Genomic DNA, 21,376 nt, shown 5'->3' with positions numbered 1-21,376 from the left:
CTCTTACTTGAAGTAAGCAAGCAGCACCACAGTCTCTCTGGGTATTGCTTTGCCACTGCCCCAATGTCTTGTACCTTATGCCCTAAAGCAAAAAAAAAAAAAAAAAAAAAAAAAAGGAAAATGTCTTTGATGACAAGGCCTTGATCAATTTAGCCAGAGCCCTTCATAGGACGTCATGCTGCCACATTGTCTCTGGCTGCTGTTGGAACTGTGGATTTGCCTGCAACTGGACTTTGGACACAGCCTTCCAAAGCCAACTTCTGTTTATCCACCAGCATCCCTAAGCCAGAGAGTACGTTGAGGTAAGACCAAGCCAGATGGACTATTTCCCATCCAAAGGCACTTAGAGTCACCTAGAGACTCTAAAAGTTAGCAAGGAGAGTAAAAGCAATTTGGAGAGGTTTGATCTGCGGTTTTCCAGCTATTAGACACATGAGGGTGAAGTGTGGGACCCAATTTATACATTCTTGGTGTAGAAAAATGTACATTCATTTTACAGTAAACCTTATAGGGAGAACTACAGGTATAGTAATGGATTCCATTAAGTGGTAAGAAAGGAAGGAAAAATTTTCATGGAGGCGATAACATGGAAAGTTGAAAATTTTTTAAAAAGGTAAGATTTTTGTCAAGTGGGGCCAGAGAAGGGGGAGAGGAGAAAGCACAATTCAGGCAAAGGAATGGTATGTAGGATGACATCAAGAAAGAGCATAGTCCCTAACCTTCAGGAATAATCTGGTGGTGAAAAGCTAAGCTACTTATACAAATAGTCTGGTTTGACCATCACATTGGCTTACTGAGTTTCATTGGAGCTTCAGAATTGTTCTTTGATTTGTGATGCACCTTTGTAAAGTGACTCAAGGACCTGAAGGAAAACCCAGAGCAAGAACATTTGGAATCACTGGCTGACTGGGCCTCTAAAAGATCTGCAGGTGGATCTGCAAGGCAAGCCTGTGATAGAGCAGCCACAGGAGGTGGAAAGAAAGCTTCAAATACATCCCTTTGGGGAAAAAGAGGGGTCTTCTCTATTCACAGAAGAAAAACAAAAAGCCCTTTGGGTAGTGATTCAGAGCAAGCATAAAGAGAAGAAATGGTAATGCCACCTGCCCTTCACACCACCTGCCCTTGCAAAAATCAGATTTTATTACTCTTCTTCCAAGTCGGTGAAGCAAGGACACCATCTTCACTGGGTACCCAGCACTGGATGGCTTAATCTTCACAACAACTCTCAAAAATCTCAAAAACGCCTCTTACTGATAAGGAATCCCCCTGAAAGTGGGTAAGACATCTACGATTCTCATCTGAGATTGAGCCAAGATCTGATGTGGGATGCTCGGAGTCCAAAGCTCAAGCTGTGTTCATGAAGTGATCAGAATAAGCTCCCACCCACCCTGAGCACTGGCAATGATGACTCCCCTGGGACAGAGGAGGGTGTGGGAGAAGGCTAGGTAGGGCATCGGGAAGTTTATCTGAATTCAGCGTTTCCTTCGCCTGGAGGAAGGGACCATAGAGCATCTTCCAGCTTTTTTCTAGAACGTATTGTAATAACCTTTCTCTCTACTTGGCTTCTAATGTTATTTTAATTTCTGTGTGCAGCGGCTTTTCATCCTGAGTGCATTACAACATTCCAGCCTGCACGTCACCCATTTGCCCTAGCAGAGTGTCTTGAGGGCTTAAATGCTCAATGTGGTAGAGGAAAGGTTAGCATTAATTTCCTTTGATAAGAGAAGAATTTGCTTACCAAATATTAAGCCGGAAAGTTCACTGCATTCCTAGGGCAGCGTTCTTGTTCCTCTGCAGAATGGAACACGACATAGTATTTCATTACCAGCTAATTTCTTCTGTAAATGAGTGAACACTTTCTAAATTTAATTTAACAAAACAAACATTTATTGTGAGCCCACACTGCTCTAGGAGGAAACACACACGTGAACAAGACAGTCCCTGAACTCAAGACTTCTCAGTTCAGTTGGGCAAAGTCAGTATAAGTGTTGGTGAGGTGGGGGTTACACTTAAGGTGCTGGAGGTCACTCTACCAGTCATTGAAGACTGTCAGAAAATCCTGAATTGGTTGATTGGCAAAGCAATGGAGTCTTTTGTAGGTATGGCTATTTCTTATTGGCTGAATAAGGTTTTGGTGGCTACAGAATAAATACCTGATGTTAGCTTGGCTATGGGACACAGCTCATGCCTGGGAGCAGAATGCCATACAGTCACAGATAGTAACGCCAGAATTTATTTAAGCCCCTAATGAATGTCACCTACTATTGTGGAGCTTTAACCCCAAGTCACACTAGCTCATAGAGATATTACCTCAAGTTTGTTGATAAAGAAACTGATCATCAGAAAATTAGTTAACTCATTTAGCCAGACTCAATACACCGAGTTGTGGCTCCATTTGACTTTTCCTAATCTTGTTTTTAAGTTTCAAATTTTATTAGGATGATTCATGGGACACCTTAGTGCCCCCTTAAGGTGTCGTCTTTCTGACCTCTGTAACAAAATCCCTGCCTCTTCAAAAAGATTCCTTACTCAGGTGGGTATGATACCAGTTCTCCAGCTTGATGTGAGATCTGGCGATTTTTCTTCTTTCACACATTGTTTTTGTCCGGTCCCAGGGAGTTTCACAGCATGTGTACAGAAATTGCTATTCATCATGTCACAAGGGGACTCGTGCGCACCTCCACATGACTGCTACATATTCTCCAGGACTTTCCTCCCACAAATTGCAGCTACCATTACTCCCGTGCCCACCTCACCCAAAATTCTCTCTTCCTCCTCATTTGGGAGACCACCATACCTTTTGGGGGACTGCCCTTCACCCCACAGTTTGTTTATGAACAGATTTTAGGTAAAAAGGCAGGATGATTACTGGGTTAATTGCATTATTTTCTCTTATTTTGTTTCAGCTTGTTGTGCAGCTTTCGAAAATTCTTGTTTTAAATTTTTTTATACCATTTTTCTACTGGTTTGTGACAGGAAAGTAAACTGGAGGAGGGTCCGTCCTCACATAGCAGATGTTCTCACCATGTAACAGCATTTGTGGAGCCTGAAAGGGGAAGCGTACATTTCAATGAAACGTGTACAGTCTAATTCCATTGTGGAAAAGTATAAATTTATGTCAGAAAAAGACCTGAAAATATATAAATGATATGCTTAACAGATTTTCAGTTGGTAATATTGTACTTTTTTTCCCCTTCTTTTTCTTTTGGTCTCTGATAGGAAACATACATTTCTCAAGAGTCATAAAAAGGAAAGCTTTAGGGAAAATTAAATGATAAAATATACAGTGCTCAAAAACAAAATTGTAACTCAAATACGCCTTCTGTATTCATCATTAGAGTCAAGTGGTGCCAATCAGAATCAAGAATATCCTACTAAAAAATTTAACGGCACTATTTATGCATCCAAGAATAAGTTACTGCTCTTCAATTCAATTTTTTTTCTTTTACTCAGACTGAAAAAAATGGACCCAAAGTGTTCCTTCATTGTTCACAACAGCTTTCCAAAATTCCATCAACGCCTCCACCTCACAAAGGGTTTCTGCTGAAAGTTTTTCTTGACACATTTGTCTTTCTGAGTTAAAAAAAATGTTAATTGTTTTCGATCATTTGTTTAAAATTTGCTCTTTTATTTTTTTTCCTCCCACTCTGTCTTGTTTTATCCTGAGAATAAGAGGAAGTTGAAAGTTGCTACTACTGAGCAGACACCATAGTCTCTTTCAAACACATGGTCTTATTTGATCCTCAGAATAGCTATGCAAAGTGTTTATGTTTGCCAGGAAATGACAAATTCTATTTAGTTGGGAACCATATATTAAGAGGTAATAGAGCTTTTGGAAGATTTTTAAGTTAATAAGCAGGATCCAGGACTAATCCCTGGTTTCTAGATGTGCTTTTCAATTCAGTGATGATTTGGTGAAATCATGTAGGATCTCAGATGGATCAATTATTCACAGGTACCAGGGGCTAAGGCTTCAAGATACCTATTGGTGGCACAGTTCAATGCATAGTAGAGAGTATTAAGAGGATGGAACTTGTAAACAGTGTAAGATTCCATTGAAAGAACAAGTATCTAAATGCTGAGAAACTTCTGTTGGATTCTGTGACAAGGGCATCATTGAGTCACTATGAAAATGATGTTAATGAAGTGTGTTGCCACTGGGGCATCAACAACATTATGGAACAGTGCCTTGTTTGATGGAACTCCGTCTGTGGAAGAAGTCAAAGTTTCAGAGGGAGGCAACCCTGGGAGGGTCTCTAGAAGCTTCCCGGAAGAGGTAAAAACGGAATTAATTTTTTTGAGATGACCAAGAATAAGTCATTCAAAGTAGAGGGAAATGCATTCCATCCTTGAGGAACAGGAAGGACGAAAACACAAAGAAGAGAAGAAAAATAGTTTATGAAGAGCTGTGAGATAATTCTGTATGGATGAAGAGTAGAGAATGCGAGGGATAGAGGGCAAAAGGCAGAATAGAGAAAGATTAATCTGGAGAAGGCAGGAGCAGCCAGATTCAAATGCATGACTTCTCAGGAGGCCTCCCTCCAAACTTCTGTTTTGTCCTTGTCCAATTTAGGAAATTGTTTTGTGGGGGTTCCATTACATTCAGCTTTCACTTGCTGGAAAAGCCTGGACTGGCATATGCCACAAAACAGGTCAGCCAACGGATGTACAAGGTCAGAAAATGACTTTCTGTCAACATTCATCTCCGCTCCTTGTCCCCCGCCCCCACCACATTAACGAGAAAATAAGAATGCCAGCCCAGCTGTCCTGCTTGCTGTCACTGGGTAAATTATCTTTTATTAAGGATCTGTAATTGTTCTTCACTGAGCTGTGACCTAAATTTAGTGGTGCTGAGGAGTGAGCCCCAGCCAACAGGATTTCCCTGAGAACACGATGAAGTTCCTGTATCAATTCAATTCATTAACTAGAAAGAGTACAACCAGCCAGTTTCTTTCCTGTTCTTCAGTGAATCATTTGTTTAGTTGACTAGAATTTTTTTAGGATCCAAGTCCGAGCTGCTGTGAAGAAAATGAGACAGCTTGGCTTATTCAAATTCTTCCTGAGGCATCGACTCTGAGGCAGAAACCAGATCATATTAAATGGATCTGGCTTTCCTGCCATTAAGGACCCTGGGTTTACTCACTGGGTATTTTCACCCTGCGGGGAAGAACTGCCCTCAATACAGGCAGGGTGACTCCGGGTGAAATAAAGGGGAATTAGTGTGGCTTGCTGGGAGAGGGAAAAAGAGAGAGAAAGAGAAAATAAAAACCAAGTAACATACAAGACTGGAAAAAGTTCCCAGTGGAAATGCATGTTTTGCATTAAAGCTCACTCCAAGGAAGGGGAATAATGCAAAATTTTAGTCCTTCCCCAAACACTCTTTAATCATGGTAACCCAGTGGAGGTCCAGAGAGGTAAAGCAACTTTACCTAAGAAACAGTCTCTCAAGAACTGAGACAAGATTTAAAGCCACGTCTCTGACTCTAAGTCCTATATTCCATCTCCAAACACAAAGTGTCGACTTACTGTCAGAGGGGATTGCTGACCAGCAATAGTCAGGAGGGCCTGGGAACCTCATAGACTGATACGAATACAGATAGAAAGCAAACAACTGTCACAGAGGTCTCCCCTCATTTTCTGACAGTCCCCCAAAGAATCATTTTATGGCTGCTTCTGTTATTTCTGGTTGGAGCTACCTGATAATTGAGCATTTACTGCCTAATCATGCACCTTTATGCAAGAGCAACAAAGGTGTGTGGAATGGAGGGGCCAGTCTACAACACACCCTCATGCGGGTTAGTCTTGAAGGAGGAACCTAAGACACACCCTCATCTTCATTTACATTGGCAACGTATTGCCATTGTTATTATCTCAGTTGAGTGTTAGCAAATTTGTGAGGACAAGGATATTATGCACAATTTACAAATTAATAAAAGAGGCTTGAAGAGTTTAGTAATTTGTTCAAGGTCACATAGACAGTGAGAGGAAAAACTTGGTGTGGAGCCCAGAGTACTTGGCTCCTGGTTGGGTCTTTTCCAGTTTACTGTAATAACTATCAAGGTTGACTTGCAAGAATATGAAAGTTGTATGTCAATTATGACTCAAGGTGAGGTTTTGGAATCTGAAAATGGATCTGCTTGGGGAAGAGACATAACACAACTTTAGAAGAAGAACCTTCTTCTGAGCATCAAATTTGGAGTGTCATCATGTCTTAGTTTGGGCTTCTATAATAAAAATGCCATCAACTGGGCAGCTTTAACAACAGAAATATATTGCTCACAGTTCTGGGGTCTGGGAAGTCCACAATCAGGTGCTTAACAATTTGGTGCTTGGCAAGACCTCGCTCTTTTTGTTTTGCATATTGTTGCCTTCTTGCTGTGTCTTCACGTAGTAGAGAGAGATTATAAAGGCACTAAAATCATTCACCAAGCTTCTGCCCTCCTGACCTAATTACTTTCCAAAGGTTCTACTTCCAAATACTAACACATTTGGGGGTAGAACTTCACGTATGAATTTGGGGGGGAGCACAAGAATAGCCCATACCACATTCCATCTCTGCTCTTACATAGCTGAGCAACGTTAGACAAGTTTCCAAATGTGTAGATGGAGGTGAGGAAAAGTAGAAGTCTACATTGCCTACTTTATTGACAGCTTTCCAATGTAGTCATGAGGCTTTTTAGATAAAAACATTTTTAAAATATAAAGTACTCTATGACCCCCAACATTACCTTAAACTTTGACAGTTTTGGGTGGCTTCCTAAGTGTTTATAGGCATTACCCTAGCTGACCATCAGAGCAACTTAGACAGGACAAGAATTACCTGCCTCAATCCACAGGAGAGGTAACCATGAAGTGTTATTTTTACCTCCATATTTTGGGTAGAAGGGGATATTTGGATCTTTCTTCTCCTCCCCTTCATTTCTTAAAGGAGAAAAAAAATAAGCTTGGCAAGCTTAAATAAAGCATTTTGTTCAAAGTCAGTATGGTTCAGATTAAACTTGAATTTAGAGCAAAGTCTTAAGTCTCTAGACTAGTGCTACAAACTCAAGTCCTTTAGGATTTAAGTTTTGAGAGGTTACATAAGTGAAAAAGTGGGTGGGAAGAAGGGCAAATGGCCTAGTGTTGAGGAGGCAATAGGGAGTGGGAGGGGCCTGTAGCAAATTGAGGAATGCATGATTCAGTAAAAAGAGTATAGGAGCAACTCATTCCAGCTAGTTGTTGCCATGCAATATTAGGCCCAGGGATTCAGAGCCTCCATTTCTTTTTCCAAAATGTTATTAAGCTATATATTTTTTATGCAAAATTGCTCTGATTTGAAAATATGGGCAATTAATTTAAGTGCAACCCATTTTTGGTTTAGCACTGCAGTTTGAATAAAACCTATCTCTGGCTCACAGGCTCTTGGGTCAGTTTGCTTCCTGCTCTCACATGGTTTCAAACTAAGTTCTGACCACTTAAGAATGCATTGAAAAATAGTGTAGTCGGTGAAATTGAGCATACACTCCAGCACCAAAGTGTCTGGGTCCAAATCCTAGCTCTAACATTCACTAGGTAAGTGACCAGGAGCAAATTATTTTATTTCCTCCACACCTTCACCTCCTATCTGTAAAATGGTGGTTGTAATAGGAATTACCTCTTCTGGTGACTGAGAGTCACCAGAATGACATGACTTATTAAATAAACAATTCCTGACACATAATAAGAGCTATGTAAACATTAGCACTTATTAGCACTCTCATCTCAAGATAAACATCTAGAAAATCATAACTACTTAATAGTTAATGTTCAAGTCACATTATCATCTATTCCTTCTAGCTAAAACAGACTGAGGTGATTCTGCTTAACCTGACCTTGAAAAGGAGAAAGCAGTTTAAAATATGACCTGAGGGAGCAAGGTGGGAATGATCACTCAGTTTCCCGAAACTTCAACCAGGGCTTCGTTATTCCCAGCTGCACTGAAGAGCTTCCTTCCTTGCTTGTGTCTCTGAAAAGGGGAAACGCTTGCAAGGACTCTAAGAGGAAGGAAAGGGGACCTTTTTAATTAGCTTTCTCTTTTGAATGACGCCATCCCAAATCTGATTCATTTCCATGAATTGAGGAAAAAAAAATAGAGTGGGAAGCTCTCTGGGAAGGAATGAGTGAAAACTGTGAGGAGGAACACAGGTTAGAAGGAAAGCTGAAGTTGAAGAAAACAGCCATGCAACTTGACTTTCCATCACGACCCATATTCAAGCCAGGATGATGTCAAAATCTAAATTCAAAATGGAGACAGCAAAATATCTGTCTCCGTGGTTGAAACTTGGAGGCCAAGAGCGATGGATATATTGGTGTGACCTTCCCTCAGTGTTCTAGGATGTACCATCTAGTGTATCTGGAATTTTTCATGGAAGGGTCTTCAGTTAGAAGAGATATTTCTGTCTGTGATATTCCACAGGGTGATTTTCCAATTTCAGGCCAAGTTATGGTGTGGGGTGTGTGTGTGTGTGTGTGTGTGTGTGTGTGTGCATGTGTTACACTTAGTAGTACACTTACAAAAATTACACAAACCCATGTTCTCCTGAAAACATTTACACAATGACAATCCATTGTGCCTCTGGGGAGAGTGAGGAAGAGCAAAGACCCAGACCCACCCAATTGGGAGTGAACACCATTCTGTTCTCCAAGTCCAGTATTAATGTATTTAAAGCATTTCCCTTCTACCCTCATGCCAGTCTTCTGACGCTGATGCTATGAATGCCCCATTGTAAATGTAAAGAGAGGCTCATGTAAGTCCACTAATTTCACATGCCCACTCGTCTATCAAGTGGGGTTTGAACTATGTGTACTTCATTGAAATCTTATGCTCTTTTCACTTCCCCATACTACCTCAAAAAGAAAAAAACACCACAGTCTTGATCTAAAAATTTTGCCCAATAGACTCTACATAAGGACATCTGCTTTACAACTGGTTTCTTACACATAGTCTCTTCTCTCCTCCAATCCATTTTCCACACTATGGCCAAAATGTTCTTCCCCAAAATATATTTGCTATAAAATATTCTTGACTACTTTAAAAACTTTTACATAGCTAATAACTACCCACAAGATAAACAGAAGATTCCATTCTCGAACAGTTGACAACCTGCCTTTCTAAGTTCACCTTCCTCCAAAAATGCTTCCAGGATTAAAGATGCTGACCATTCATCAAAACACCATTTGCCTTCATGTCATTGAGTTTATTTTTAATAATAATGAAAAAAAAAGCCTATTGACTTTTCAAGACATGTCCTCAGTAGAAATTTCATTGACTTATGATTTTCTACCAATTTCCCCCAGCCAGGCACCATCCTTCCAGTTCTGTGACGCCATAGCTTAACTGTGTCATCGATTATAGGATACAGTGGGTGAGAATGGTTCTCTGATAATTGAATGACTCCATCATGTCTAGGTCATATTGTATTCAACATCAGTGTCCACTGAGGGACTCACACCTGGCTTCATTTTCACATGTATTTGTGCAAGGAAAGATAGAAAGGAAAGAAAGAAGAGAGGAAGGAAGAAAAGAAGGAAGCTTATCGATATGACTATGTTTTCATAAATAGAAGAAACAGATTAGAATCATTGTTCTAAATGAAGTCTTCAAGTTTTTGATGCAGCAAATAAATTCCTGGTACAGCGTCCATTATATTGTATATCTCCTACAGCCCACGAATGTCTGTATGGGTTTAAGTTGACAAGATTATATTGTTTGTCTCTAAATGTTGATGAAATATTCTTTGGAGACTTTCATGCATCAGTCTGTTAATATTTCATTTTATCATGGCTAATGACAACTCAGTCTGGCCACAGAGAAAACTCAAATGGGAGCAGATGGTTTTCCTATATGTTATTTGCTTTGTTGTCCATTTGTTGTTTGTTTTTGTTTAATTCCAAAGCCTGCCTCAACTCCACTTACCATACAAATGTTTCCATCTGGGTCAATAGGTGTCACTATTGAGTAATACAAAGACGCCCTTCACACCCACCTTTTTGGTGCTGGATGGTTGCAAGGCCCACCCTGTGCTCAGTCTTGATTTAACCAAATAAATTAACTTTGTGGTCATTGTGCCAGTTGCCTGAACAGATCTCTAGGGTCACCAATATATTTTTCCCCTAAATACCTAATAATTGAGTAGAACCATATAATTGATTGCACCTATTCAAGGTGGCAAATAGAAGGAAGAAACTCACCATTTCCATCTTTAGGAGATCAGGTTGTCAATGTCTTGTGGCTGGAGTGAAAAATTCTGAGCTTTAGGTGCCTGAACTTCCCTAACGAGCCGTCATTGGCTTAAACCAGAGGGACATTCACAGTTCAGGAATAGGAGAGGGGAAATGTTACGCATTACCCAAAACACCAAATTACTAGTCTTGATCATAGATTTCTGAGAAATTCCCAGAGTTAATCAGGGAGAACTTGAGAGGGTAATGTACTCAGCAAAAATAGGTGGGGATAGAGCAACAAAAGCAGGTGGAAATTGTTACGATTTTCTTACTCTAAGGGGAACATTATCTAGGACACGTGGGTTTGAGAATGTACTAGGATGGAGTGGAATGTGAGATGATGTGTTGTGAAAAATGATGAAATTTGAAAGAGATTTAATAAATAAACTACAATGAGATGAGGTACAATGGAATATGGAGAAGCATGAGATGGAATATGGGATGTGTGGGAGAACTAGATGTAGATAGACTATAGATGCAAACAGAAGAGAATGACAGAAAAATGGCTAAAGTAGACTGAGACAGATTGTTGTGTCAATTTCTGAAATGGGATAGAGAAATGCAATAGGAAGGAATAGATCTTTTCATAAAAAGCTTTGAAACAAATAGAGAAGTGTGTTTAATTGGCTTCAAAGTAATTAGCAAACTCAAGAAATTATCATCATAATTCTAGTCCAAATGAGTAGACACTTAGGGACCTAAAAGCTTGATGCCTCTCTTGAACTATCCTCAAGTGGTCACCTGCCTTAATAATTATCACATACACCTGGTACCAGGTGACATACACCTGCTACACTATAAAACAACCTTCAATGTTATTGGCATTCTGCTAAACACTTTCTGTGTATTATTTCATTTGAATCTCACATCAGTCAAATGGCATAATTACTATTTTGATCTCCCTCTCATAGATAAGGAAGTGGGTCATCTAAAGGTTAACCTACTTGCTCAACATTATACATCTAGAAAGAAGTAGAATCAGAATTCATATGTCAGGTGGTTCTGTTTGAACTCCTGGGTCCTGAACAATTACATAAACTATCTCACCATGCCAGAGGCTCAAAACTTTGGACATTGCAAGCACGGACATTAAGATTGGTATAAATTATGATTCGGTCACAAAATGTCATCTACAAAAAGGGTAAAATACTTGGTGGAGGCACAGGTCTGATATAAATATAAACAATGAAGCAGGGCATGATCTCAAAGCCATTGGCTCTGCTGTCATAGTCAACACTTCTAGAACCACACTCATCCCAAACCTCTTTAATTAAAGACCATGTGGGGATTCCCTTTCCTGTTAACCACTCTGAATTCTAACACTTGTTTGCTCAACAAACTGTTCCCAAGAGCCTTCTGCATACAACCTGGTTATTAATTTATTCATTTCATATGTGAGCACCTATTATTTCCCTTAGGTTTCCACAATAACAGATTCAGTTATTGTAGAAAGAGACTCAAGAACAAAGAAGGAAAGAAATGTAATTAGAGGTTGAGAAACTGTCACACTGAGATCTTAAAATGTCATCTTCTACAAGTGTCCAGTGAGGATATGAATAGCTGTCTTTGTTGAGTATTTACTACTTGAGAGGGGTTGTAGCCTGGGATTGGTATGGGCTGCCCTATCAAATACTGGCTCTGCCACTACATAGCTTTGGGCCCTTGCGTGAATTACCAAAACTCTCTGTACCTCCATTTCTTCATCTGTTAAATGGGGATCAGAGGACAGGTTGAAAGATAAAAATGGATTCCTATGCATGAAGCAATCAGAGCACCGATGATCACAAATGAAGAACTTCATAATGGAGCTAGTATTGTTGGACAAGTTCTATGTCATGTGTTTCCTAGGCATTATTTTGTTTTATCCTTATGAACATTCTATAAGGTAGGTGTTATGATTTTCATCATTTCATCTTGGAAACTAGGGTTCCTAGAAGTTAAGCCCATAGCAAGTAAGAATTTCAATTCCAATTCAAAAGTTAGCGCTAACTGTTGTGAAATTCTGCCTCCTGTGTAAGCTGTTAGGTAGTTAACAGAGCATAGACAATGATGCCAGCAATTGGGCAGAAAAGAAGTACTTCAAGCAGTCCTGGAGGGGTGAGGAGTGTGGAAAGGGGAGAGGAATACATGGGTACAAGATTTCTTCACAAAGAAAAAAAAATTAAAACCACTAGGGCATCAAAGAGATGTGACATCTCTTCCTGGAAATAGCTCATAACTTCCTGAGGGCCCCACCCAAGACCACATTTAACCTCCTCAGTGCTTAACCTCTACCTGCTGGTTGCCTCCTATCTTCCTCTTATCACCCTTCCTGGACTAGTAGCCATAGCCATTCCAACATGGCACCGGGTTACTTAGTATCTTTTGCATGACCCTGCAACATCAGGCCTTAATGTCCTGTCACCTGGTCCATGTCACCATCTATCGCTCGTGATTTCTGGGCCCTTTGCTGACTGGTCTTTATTTTCACTAGGCCTCCCTTAACCCATTCTCTAATCTGCAGTCAAAGTGACCTTTCCAAAGCTCTGGTAGGTATGATCATCTCAACACATTTGTGTAATACCTTCTTTCCATCACACTTCAATAACGTCTAAAATCTTTAGCAGGAAGTATCAGGTGCAGTTTCTGTGATGAGAGGAAATATGATTGGTGGGCGAGCAGAGGCTGATAGGGTGGAAAGTGAGGTCAAGAAGTGACAGGGGCAGGAGTGTGCCAACCTAGGCCACACGTGTGGTGTGATTTCCCTTCCTTTGGGAGACTAATGGCTTCATGACATCCCTGTTCATCCTAAAGTTCATAAAAACCTGTTCAGGAGGCATCTTCCTTCTGCTCACAGTCCATGTCTGATCATTTAGGACACTTTGACAACTCTGTCTTCGCCAGCACCAGTCAGCTCCCTGGTCTGAGACACCATCTTCTTACTTGGAGAATCAACCCAGGGGCCTTGTGATGATCTGGCTGCTCCCCCAGCTGCACACCTCCCAGTCACCAGATGTCAGGCACAGCAAGTCTGGTATATTCTCATGTCTAGATTTTTTCTAGAATAAATTCTGAAGTCCTTATTGGGCATAAAGAGATCTACACAAAACTGTCTGCTACTCCCTGCTCCTCCTTATCTCCTCATCTCATATCTGACCTCATCTCTACCACATTCCTTTTACTTCCCAATGACCACCTCCATGCTGATCCCCCTACACTTCCAACACCCCCTGCCTCTGAGTCATCATCCTTGCTGACCCTTCTCAGAATGTGCTTCCCACAAATATCCACATGACTTGCTTCCTAGTCTCATCCGGGTCTTGATCCAATGTCATTTTGTCAGAGAAAACATCCTGAAAGGGAGTAGAAATACTCATGGCTTTTTTTTTTTTTTTTGCCCCATTCTCCTACCTTAGTTTTCTCGCTATAACTTTCTTCCATCCAGCATGTTCTTATTCTGTGTCTATCGCTCTCTTTCCCATCTTACCCATTTCAGTACATGCTACATGAGTGCAAGGACTGTGCCTGCTCATTCTCAGCTGTATCCCTCCTGCTAAAAGAATCCATGTCACATGGTGGGTGCTTAACAAATAATGGAAGTGGATGAATGAATTCCTATCTATTCTGAGAAGCTGTGGCTTCACAAGACCAGTGCTGTTCACCGTTGTGTCCTCAGTGTAAAGTGTGATTTATAAACTTTGTTGAATTCAGGAGTAAATGGAATAGGGGATGAATGAATGATTCAGGTGCTTCATTGATTGTTGGATGCAGTTCAAAGAAAATACAGTGAAAGGGTTTGGAAAGGGTTAGAAGCAGGGAGATCTGCCTGGCTACTAGTCACCTAAGAAGGTCATCTGGGAAGAGCAAATCAATATCCTGGCTTCAAAGGTCCATGATTGGATTCTCAGGAGAAGAACAGGATAGGCAGAGGGCACCGATCCAGAGTTCAGAAACAGCACAAATGAAACAGTAAATGATTTATCCCAGGATACTAGAACCTGTGAATTTTCTCCAGTCTCTGATGTGAATTAGCTTAAAAAAAAACTAATTATAATAAAGTGAAAATCAAAATCACCAGGCAACTATATACCAGAAGCATTCTGAAGTGGGGCAGAAGGGAGTTGGATCAAAACAGGGCAGGAAGAGCACAAGGAACTACGGTGACGGTGCCCGGGTGAACTGGTGGTGGGAATTCCACAGGGAATAGAATCGAGATGATAAAGCATACATTGTACACAAATGAAAAATGATGTAAAAATACACAAAATAATTTTTAAAAAATCATAAGAAAAAGAAATAAACAAGAGAGAAAGTCCTGTGTCAAATGCCCCATGCGGCAGAGGAAGCTGAGCAGTGCAGAGTCCAGGGTAAGCAAGGCCCTTGGGTATGTGAGGGTATTTCAAAGTTGACTTTTGGTTTTCTCAGGAAGGCCTCATGGGTGTGGCCAGGGGGACAGTTCATGTGGAGTCTCGTGGCCTAACCCGAATGGGAGTCCAGCCAGCCACAGCAGCAGATGCATCCCGAGAGGTTGCATTACTGGGCAGACACGACTATTGAGCCACTTTTTGCTGACCCACCCGATATGCAAATAGGTGCACATCTCTTGTTTTGCTTCAGCAACTGCCTTACCTCCAGCTCTGCAAGAAGTTGATCAATAATGATTTTAGTTAAGACACTAGGTTCCAAGAGACTGAATCTGAAAGGATGTCTTGATATAAAGAGGAAAGTAAATGGAGGGTGGAGGGCATGGCATTCAAATTTCAGAGAACATAAACAATGAGATTTCTGTGTTAAGTCTCCCGGAGGCAGTGGGATGGGGAAGGAAGAAAAAAATTGGCCTCTCTGATTCAAGCCTCAGTTCCAGACCCTACAGACTGAGATTTTGAGATGTCAATTAAGATTTCTCAGCCCATTTTATCCAAAAAAAAAAAAAAAAGTCACATAATTACATAAAAGCAACATCTGCATGTTTCACAAAGTAAAACACACTTTTATCGGCCTATTCTTCCCAATAACCCCATAAAGAGGGAACTGTTAACTTTTTCATTTTGCAGAGGAGGAAAGTGACACTTGAAGGGGGATATTGGTCTCAGGAGGTGTCTAGGGACTGGTGGTGATGCAGTCACTCAGCCGTGCCCCTTCAGAAGCCATGCTCCAGGGATCATCACCTAAATGGAAAATTAATCCACATCTTTTAAATAACCAGATATATCTCACCACCTCTCAATAAGCAACTAAGAAGGCAGGGGTAACTGAATTCTACCTCATTTCCCAACCACCTCCTTCACGGTTATCACATAAAAATCATGCATGTGGGTCCATGAAAAAGACAAGCAAAGGTCTGAGTTATTCTGAGCTGGCTTTATGCTCTAAACTCTTAGTAAACTTGACAGAGTTACAGGGCCCAACCAATACACTGGTGAGTCTGTGGGATCGTTATGTCAAATTTCATCATCAAACCACAGGAGACAGATGCCTAAGAGCGAAGGAGGATTATGAAAAGCACATCTCGGGGCAGATGGGGGGTTTGTCCATCCTAAAGAATAGAAAGGAAGGAGGAGATGTACCTATACTCAGGCAGCTTACCTTTCTACAACCACTGATGCCATTTAGTGATCAACCTGAGTGTTCAGTAGGGCCAGGATGATGATGAGAAAAGCAAGATGCCTATGGTGCAAAATTTTAAGAGCAGGCACCTGAGTGCCGGTGCCACTGGAGATGCTGCACCTACAAGTCTCACACTGTTCCCCCTCATCCTGACACTCATTGTGCTAAAATTAATCCACTGGTCAGTAAGTTAACTTTGGAAGGAAGGTCTAGGAGAGAAGAAGAGAGGGGACCTGCATCTCCCGTCATAGATGAAGATGTGTCTTATCATTGCCTTCTAATTATCATTCTTCTAGATTATCTGTCCTTCTTAAACTTTAAAATGATTGTGAGGATTAACTGGGGATGTGTTTCAATCCTATTCTGATCCAGTAGGTCGAGGGTAGGCCTGAGATTCTGAATTTCTAGTAAAATTCTAGAATTTCATCAGAATCAGTCCACTGAACCACAAGGCCAAGAAATGACATTCTCGAACCAGTGATAACTGGTACAAATGATCTCTGTTCTACAACCACATCAGCACAAAGCAAGAAGAGAACAGCTGTAGAATGTGGGGCATGTGAATAAGAAAACACAGGCACATAGATATTTTCAGAAGTGTAATGAGAGATTCAGGGACTTGAGATAGGTCTGATTTTCGCCACTCAGCTTATGATTGTTTCATACTGTTTCATTTCCAAACTGTTTTGGTTCAATCACGCTGTCCCCAAAAGGGGCCCATTACCTCAGGCTTAGACTCCAGCCAGCAGAATCTTGTAGGCACCTTCGCACATGCAGCAATTCTGCATAAACCCTGACTTTCGCATGCAAACAAAGTGACTAAAAGTTAAACAGTCATCTTTAAAAATGAGTAACATTCGGCACAAAAGTCTGTACTATTATGGAGATAGTTCCTATTGCAGAGAGACAGACCGAGAGAAAGAAAAACAGAGACAGAGATATTGTGCAATTTCTACCTCCAAAGAGAATCCTTGGACCACTGATTATAGTTTTATTGAATTTCTTGGTAATGATATAAAAAGATTGAGTACCTGATATGTAAAACAATTATGTGAAACATGATAAACTGAACTTTCTCTTCCCCTTCCAGATCTATCTACCTTTGCATCCTCAATTCCAGTAAGATGACTCATATGTAGTAGTTACTTCATTTGCACTTTGATGTATTAATAAATTATTGAAATAAATAGAGAATGGAAATACCATAGTGCCAGGTGATGTTCCATTTTGGAGCATATTGGGGGAAGAAACATAAGGTAACAGCCTTAAAAGTGAGGTGTAAAAACAACAAATCCGGGAAGAAATGTCAAGGGTTCAGACATTTATAGTAAAATTTTAGTTTTTGTGAGCTGAAATTTAGATTAGGAAGTAGGAGGGAAACCTACTTCTGGCTGGACAGTATAAAGACGGGTGAAGGAAAGCTTCAGGGCTGACTACAATCCAGTTAGGATTTATTCCAGGAACTGGCCTAGGTAGGAAAGCACTAGGTAGCCAGCCTGACCTTGTCAAAAACGGTCTCAGCAACTACAGTAGCTCCTTATCTGTGTCTCATTTTCTACATATTGCACTTTTTCTACTCACTGGAACAGAAGATCCACAAGGACAGGATTTTTGTCTGTGTCTTTTACTCTTAAATACTGAGCATCAAAAGCAGAGCCTGTAATAGAATAACTACCCAAATATATATTGCACATTGGATGAGAGAGTTAGTGAGATAACAAATGAATGCCTCTAGGAATTGGAATGCAGGGGTGTCAGTTTCATGGGGGACTGCAGTGCCTAACTTTGAATCAGGATTGAATAGCTATAGAGTGCATGATATGGCCCTGGTCTAGAAGAGATCATCTCTCATTAAAGGAAACATGGCAGAAGCCTAGAAGTGGTTAAATAATGATTCAAGGACTAAATTGTAGAGCAATAGTTTCAGAAAAGGATAAATATTTTCAGCATCTTAAATGAGGTATTTTCATTGGAAAATGAATGTAGAAGACAACAGGAAAGATTTGTATGAAGTAGCCACGACAGAAATTTTAGAGTTGGGACTGGATATGACTTTTAAAAAATTGTTTATGGGTCTTTGGAATCTTTCCCAAAGAGTCAAAATCATAAAGAGCAAAACCATAAATATCTATTGTCTGACAAGCTGATTGATCTCCGTTGAAATCTTGCATGTCATTGCTATTTAAAAGGCTGACTTAAAAATGATGTGACTGGGACAATTTAGGTGAACAGACACCTATGGTTCATGGAATTCTCTAAAGTAATGAGTAACAAATTCAAGAAACAAGGAGTACAAGATAGAGAAATTATATCTCAGCAGCACCATAGCTCCATGCCTACTTCTTGCTTTTGACTATGTGGACTTCAGATGTTACCTGCATGCTGCTCAGTCTCACGTTATTTGGATAACTTGGGCTAGTGGCCCTTCTATGTCTCTGTTCTGAATTTAAAGAAGAGAGAAGGGGACTAGTTTTCAAAAGCAGCAATTTTATGAAGTAGCTCAGTTGGCCTGAATTTTAGGCCATCACATTGGGGTTGGTGAGAATGGCCCATGTTCAGGCCAGAGAAGAGGGCTGGCTGGTTCACAGCCATGCACCCTTACAATAGGTGTGGTCTCTTCCATTGTCTCCTGGCACTGGCGATATCAGCTGGGGGAAGGAGACTCATTGAAACTTCTTTCCTCAGGAGGTATCTGGCCACAGTGAACTACAAAGGCACTTTCCCTTCCTCTTGATGAACCACAAGGCGTTTTAAAAATAATTTCTAAGTTGTTTCTCAGTGAAGTCATTATATCGAAGATAATCTATCAAAAGTTCAAAGTAATATCAAAGTCAAGCTCATCTGAGAGAGGAAACGCATTCATTGCAGACAGACAGCTTTCAAGTCACATGCGGCCAGCCAATGGCCACATTATCACGATGCTCCCTCTTCTACTGGTAGAAGAAGTTTCTTAAAATTATGTGAAATTGGGCATGAGGATTCAATAGATGCAGAAATAACACAAAGCTCTCTCATTGTCCTCTCTGCTGCTTCTTCTATGTGGAAGGAATGAAGATAAGGTATCAGGAGAAAAAGGTGATAGAAACACTATCATGGCGGGTTGTGGGAAGGCCACTAGTTACTTAATTGGGAATATTTATTGCTAGAAAATTTAAGAATCCATCTGAACTGATTCTAATATCAAGTGCTTCTGAAGTCTAATAGTAATGTTAGATCTCATAAAGGTAAAACATCAAAATTGCTTGTAAAACACAAAAATGAACATGTATTAGTAACTAATAAGTAGCAAGGGATAGAGGGACAGTGGAGAATGTGCCAGTTACTCAATTTCAATTTCTTATTCATATTTATAGATGTAGAGGGTCACCTGCATAAATGTGGTGATTTATGCACACCCATAATAAATTTTTACAATTATTGAAACTAAAAGTAATTATCCATGTCCAGTGATATTAAAGTTTACATTTTGAATATTAAATGATAGTAAGTATAGAGATATGCAAAGCTTTCCAAATACCCATGAATGAATGAATGAATGTGTGAATGAAGGTGGTGATTGCAAGTGAGGTTCTTATTGCCACCTGGTGGCAGCATACCCTAATTGAAGAATTAGTCTGTGACATAGAGAAGTCTAGAAATATAAAGTGACAGAAATCACATCACATGACACAATATGACACAAATGAAAAGTAAAGGGTCACGGGTTCTGTAATTTAAATCTAATACTTGTATTTCCATGTTTGAGAAACTCAGCTCCCTGGAATTTAGTTCTGCACTGGTAAGAGTATTAATTTCATGAGTCACAAAGTCATTTACCCATCAGGTAGCCTAAAGCCTACAGTTGCCATATTGACTAAAAAGGTGATTATATCATTTTTGATGGGCAAGGTGTAGCTGAAATAATATTGATTGCAGATCTAAGCCAGTTTTGGGGTCTAGGGTTAATTGTTCCTTCCCTCTCAAAAATCTATGTAGTTCAATGAATTTATGCACATACTTAAAAATTTATTTTATTAAACTAATCCCAGTGCTCAAGCCATGACTCATATCAATTACAGCATTACCTCTGGAGGTGGACACAGATGTCAATATTTTTGTTTTTCACAAGGACTTCATGCACTGTCTGAGTGGAGTATCATTGAACTGGAGTAAAGAGCAAGTTGAAACGTGAGCCAAAGAGAAGTGATTTTCCTGTTTACAAATTAGACAAACCTACAGCAAAACTAGATATAAATTCAAGTATATATGAAGAATATGCAGAAAAAAGTCTCCTAAAATTCTTCCGAAACTCTGAAAGATAGTGGAAAGTAAACTTCAGTGCAGGTGCTTTCTAGATACATTTCCTTTCCTCTTCACCCACATGGTAGGTAGACTTTATTACCCCCCTGCCACACACAGTTTCAGAAACTGAAGCAAAAATAGACATTACCACAAGATCATGCTCATTGTAAATAGCACAGACTAATTGAATCTTTACTCAAATACCATGGCATTTTCATGACTTTTCTGACTTCAAATTTAGGAAACTGAATAGCCATCAGATTTCCAAAGATGTCCTTTGATACATAACCAACTTCTTCTCCAGCCTTTCAAGCCCCTAGGGCCAAAGCGTTAGCAAGTTTACAGACAAAGATTCAGCTCAGGAACCTGATTTTTCTTGTATCTCTTCTCCCTTTTTACAGGTCAGCCTACTTCAAATGCAAAGAAGGTAATACTGCTAGTTGATCAGATGAATCAAAGGCAATTGTGTGATTGGGAATTTCAGTAGAATGAATGACTTTTTCCGACCATAGATGGGCTGCCCCAGTAGTTCAAACTGAGCGTGGGATGGGGTGTATGTGTCTGTTCTTACGTCCTATATTTTTGGACTTTACACAGTCCTCTGAACTTACCCAGACTTCTGAGACTGTATTTCCTTTTTCTACTAGGTATCTTTTTCTCCCATTCATTCATTCATTCATTCATTAGTTTTGAAGCAGTACTTGTTAATAAGATTATGTGAGTTTTAGATGCTTTATGTCACCACAAAAGTCTAGATCCCATCCAGGATCATACCAGTGATCCTTAAACTCACCTATTTCTCCTCCTAGCCCTCTTTCCTTCTGGCTACCAAAAATCTGCTCTCTGCAGGCATTTTTTTGTTTAATTTAGTTTGTTTTGTTTGTTTGGTTTCTTTATCTTCCTACTGGGTATGTTGATGATGCAATCATTCGAACAGTAAAAGAAGACTTACTAATCTTCTGTTATGAATGTTCAGTACAGATTCCCAGCCATGATGCTTTGCAGTCTGGCAAGAGAAGTTAGCCATGCACACACATTAACCATGACAAGCATGCCGTTTCCTTGCTTGAAATCCCTCTGATGACTTTCCTGTGCTTTTTAGATACAAACTTAGGTATTTCACGGGTCCTAAAAGACTTCTTGATTTGTAGCTTGTCTACCCCTCCAAAATCTTCTATCTTCTTGTTTATCTTTCAGTTCCTTCATATTCCCTTCTTCCAGCAGGACTTTTGTATTTATCTTTCCTTCTGACTACAGTTCAGTTCCA

At 40.1% G+C, this 21,376-nt stretch overlaps 1 long non-coding RNA gene across 7 annotated transcripts in view; it reads right to left on the bottom strand.

Annotated features, from left to right (window-relative positions):
* The window catches only part of LOC119248360 (uncharacterized), a 41,819-nt gene extending 28,039 nt beyond the window's left edge, over window positions 1–13,780 (bottom strand). For 3 of the 7 annotated variants that reach the window (XR_008550565.1, XR_005125991.2, XR_005126101.2), the window contains exons 1-4: window positions 11,933–12,029; window positions 10,210–10,308; window positions 2,953–3,046; window positions 1,739–1,791 (exon numbers count right to left, since the gene is read on the bottom strand). This is a non-coding gene — a long non-coding RNA (uncharacterized LOC119248360). Of the gene's footprint in view, window positions 1–1,738; window positions 1,792–2,952; window positions 3,047–10,209; window positions 10,309–11,932; window positions 12,030–13,632 lie in introns of those variants that run through there. The other 4 variants (XR_005126219.2, XR_005126140.2, XR_005126205.2 and 1 more) reach the window with 4 other exon arrangements.
* Window positions 13,781–21,376: the final 7,596 nt, after the last annotated feature.

The sequence above is a fragment of the Talpa occidentalis genome, unplaced genomic scaffold, assembly GCF_014898055.3.
Source record: "Talpa occidentalis isolate TD23 unplaced genomic scaffold, MPIMG_talOcc4v2.1, whole genome shotgun sequence".
NCBI classification, from domain to species: domain Eukaryota; kingdom Metazoa; phylum Chordata; class Mammalia; order Eulipotyphla; family Talpidae; genus Talpa; species Talpa occidentalis.
This window is presented reverse-complemented; position numbering and strand designations above follow the sequence as displayed.